Genomic DNA, 3,890 nt, shown 5'->3' with positions numbered 1-3,890 from the left:
CATATGAACACGACCCAGATTAAATGAATGCAATTGTAAGCCACTATGTGCTTGAAACACGACCTAGACTACAAGAATGTAACCAAGAGTCATTGTGTGCAAGAATATGACCTGGTTAAATGAATGCAACCAGTAGCCATTATGGGTAAGTACACAACCTATATTGCATCAATATAACCTGGAGCAATGACGTGTAAGAACACAACTTGGGTTAAATTCATACAACCATGAGTGGCCATTAAATGCAATCAGAAGCCACTACATGTAATGTATGAAACAATGTATGAATTAAACGAATGCAATTAGGAACAATCACATGTAAACCATGACTTGGTTAAATGAATGCAACCAAGATAATAACATGTAAGAACACGGCCTGAATTAAATGGATGCAACCAGGAGTCATTTCATGCAAGAAACACAACTTGGATTAAATGAATGTAACCAAGACCCATTACATGTAGGAACACAACTTGTGCTAAATGAATGCAACCATATGTATAAGAAGAGGACTTGAATTAAATGAATGCAATCAGAACCCATTACGTGTGAGAGCATGTCCTAGATTAAGTGATTGCAAGCAGAAGCCATTAATTCAAGTCGTGTTCTTACATGTAATAGCTCTTGGATGCATTCATTTAACTAAGTCATGGATTGTAATGGCTACTAGTTGCATTCATTCATTTCTGCATTTTTTTTTTTTTGTTTTTCCTTCCTAACTTTGTGTTCCAAACTGATTACGCGTGCAAACTGCGTAATTGGACACTTTAACCCTGTCTTTATGGCGTATATTTTTAATTAAATGTCCAAATTTGTCCAATATTTTAATAAAGTACCGAAATTATCATTCTTGATTTTTATTGTGCAATTTACAAGTTTTTGATAATTTTTTATCGCAGGAAAAGTCTCGGGAACCAAAACTAACACCTGTTCATATTTTATTCATAACTTTTCTGTCCGAATTCTGATGGAGGAAATTCAAATTTCTAGAGAAAAAGGAAAGGATTATCTACAACTTTTATGTTTTGAGTTTTGTGAGAAACTGGCTTCAGAAGGGTCAAATATTGCGATGAACAGAGAGCAAAAAAATATGACCCGGCCTGTCAAGTTGTCGGGTCGGGTTGGCTAAACCGGGTCTAGGGCTTCCCCCAATCTCTTTTAAATTCTTCTTCTTCTCCCCCTTCTTTCCTAGGCAGCTCGAGGGCTTTCCTCCTCTTCTCCTTTCTTCCAATTCCCTTTCTCTTTATCTTTTCCTTCTTGGTTTTCTTCCTATCCTTCTGTTCTCACTCTCTTTTTCTCTTTTCTCTATTCTCTGCTCCAGCCACAACACTACCTCATCCTCTGCAAAACACCAGCAGCTCCAACTCCCTCAGCATCCCGAGCACCAACCACCAGCAAACCCCTTGTAGCCACAACACGGCACCAACTTCTCGGCCACCACAGTAGCGGCTCTTCTCCAACAGCTTACCGGCAGCCAAAGCTCAAGGCTTCCCTCTGCAGCAACTGAAGCTCCATCTCCAGCCCCTCCACAGTACCAGCCGAAGCCCACACTAGCAGCAGCAATACCAACAACAGCAGCAGAGCTTTGAAGACCCCAGAAGCTCCTCCAAAGCACAACCAGGCTAGCCGAGCCCCATTCTGACTGCAACTCCCATGGCTCTCTCTATCTCTCGCTTTTTTTCTATCTCTTTCTTTTATTTATTTATTTATTTACTTTTTTGTATTGAAAGTTGGACATGGTTAAATTAGTATTAAGGTTTATTTTAGATTTTAAATAATTGTTAAGTTGTTTTTGCCTTTGGAAAATTAAATTAGTTGTGCTTTTTGTTCAAGATTTATTTTTATTTTTTTGTTGAAACTCAATTTAGATTAGGTTCGGTTTTATCAAAGTTTGTATTTTTATTATGGTTTTTCATTTTATTGATGCAGTGAGCCACCGTGGAATTAATTTGACCTGAAAATTGTGTATTGTGAGCATGAGTGGCTAAGTTCGGTAACTCGGGTTGTGGGTCAATGTCGTTTGTTTTCCATGGTTTATTAGTTCTCCTAAGAAATTATTGTTAAACTTTTATTTTGTTGAAATCGAATATTGAAGGCATCGTTGATAAATCGCTAGCTCTTATTTTTTGTTTTGTTGTTGACGATAGGCACATCAAAACCTTGATTTAATCTAGGATTTTAATCAACTAATTTTTACATAAAATTCGGTTATTGCTTAATGAGAGTTTTTATTTTCTTCCGTTTGGATGTGGCCAATTTACTCGATCTTTAGTAATAAAATTTCATCTTATTAATGCCTTGATTGGATTAACAAGAAAAGGAGTAAGACCTAGGAAATTAGTAAACGGTGGAAGCAAATAGACGTTGAACCCGTAACCCGAGTGTTTGGTAAAATTGTTTTAGTTAATTTGTTTAGTTTTGGTTGCGTTATTAGATTTACATTTTTGGAAAATTGATAGAATTTCAGTTTCATTTTGATAGTTTACTCAAGCTTCTCTCACTTTGTTTATTGTTTTCAAAATCGTAAAAGACAAAAAAGATTTTCAAACCCCATTTTTCAGCAACAGGATTTCACTAAACTTGCATAAATACTTTGATACTCAGTGGTCCTTGTGGAATATGATCCTGGACTCATCCTTGATACAACTTGACACTTCTGCACTTGGAAGCATAACTAAGAACGAGTCAAGTTTTTGGCGCCGTTGCCAGGGATTAATTGGTGTCATCAAAGTGTTTCTCAAATTTCAGAGAGGGTATTTATAGAGCTGTGAACGTCTTCACAGCCTGGGTGATATCTACTTCCTCTCCTTTGACCTGTTTGCTTTTATTTTTATTTTTGTTTTCATTTATACTGATTTTGTATGTCTGGTTGGGCTAGAGATAACACATTTAGACTAGTTAGGACAGACTCATCCATCTTATCATTGAGTGCACCTATTTCACTTGAATCATCATCTGACACTCATAGCATCGTGGCTGAGAATGAACATCATGATAGGGATAACCCTAACAGGACACTCAGAGAATATTTGCAACCTAGTAGGACCAGCACCCCACCCTGCATTATTCTACCTTTGAATGCAAATGCTTTTAATTTTAAACCTGGGATGATTCCATTGTTACCTCATTTTCATGGCATTGAATCTAAAAACCCATATTTGCATATTAAAGAGTTTGAAGAAGTGTGTTCCACATTCATGGACAGAACATGCACTGAGGAGGTAATAAGACTGAAATTATTTCCATTTTCTTTAAAAGACAAGGCAAAAACCTGGTTGAATTCCTTAAGACCAAGATCCATTGGGACTTGGCAAGAAATGCAAACTGAGTTTTTAAAGAAATTTTTTCCCATGCAAAGAACTAATGCTCTGAAAAGACAAATCATGAACTTTTTCCAAAAGGATGTGGAAACATTTTATTAGTGTTGGGAACGTTTCAAAGATCTTTTAAATGCATGTCCTCATCATGGGTATAGAAATTGGAGTGCCCTCAGTTTTTTCTATAGGGTTTGCAACCAAAGATGAGGCATTTGTAGAAACAATGTGTCAATGGTGAGGTTTTTCAATAAAGGGCCTGCAAACGTTTGACTACTTTTGATTATTTGGCTGAAAACAGCCCAATCCTTGGGATGTCTCTGAAGTGTATGATGAATCTAAAACAAACATTATTAAGGGGGTGGTAATCTCAATTGAAAGAAGTTGATGATTTGAATGCTAGGCTTTTGCATGATGTCTAAAGGTTAGATCCATTGAGCCTTAAGAAGGTAAATGAAATGCGTGTTTTTCCATCATCTTCTGAAAAATGTAGCATATGTGAGGATCCAGGGCATGTGCTGATCATGGTCCAACTATTCTTTGCTTTAAGAAGTTTTGCTTGATCAATCTATCCAG

General features: G+C 36.8%; 1 non-coding gene across 1 annotated transcript; it reads right to left on the bottom strand.

Annotated features, from left to right (window-relative positions):
- Window positions 1-3,364: 3,364 nt before the first annotated feature.
- LOC131154631 (small nucleolar RNA R71) lies at window positions 3,365-3,472 on the bottom strand. Its single transcript, XR_009136548.1, has one exon. It is a non-coding gene; the product is annotated as a small nucleolar RNA R71 (small nucleolar RNA).
- Between the last annotated feature and the right edge of the window lie 418 nt (window positions 3,473-3,890).

This window comes from Malania oleifera, chromosome 4 (assembly GCF_029873635.1).
Source record: "Malania oleifera isolate guangnan ecotype guangnan chromosome 4, ASM2987363v1, whole genome shotgun sequence".
Classification (NCBI taxonomy): domain Eukaryota; kingdom Viridiplantae; phylum Streptophyta; class Magnoliopsida; order Santalales; family Ximeniaceae; genus Malania; species Malania oleifera.
Note: the sequence above shows the minus strand (reverse complement) of the source record. Positions and strands in the feature narration are given on the sequence as shown.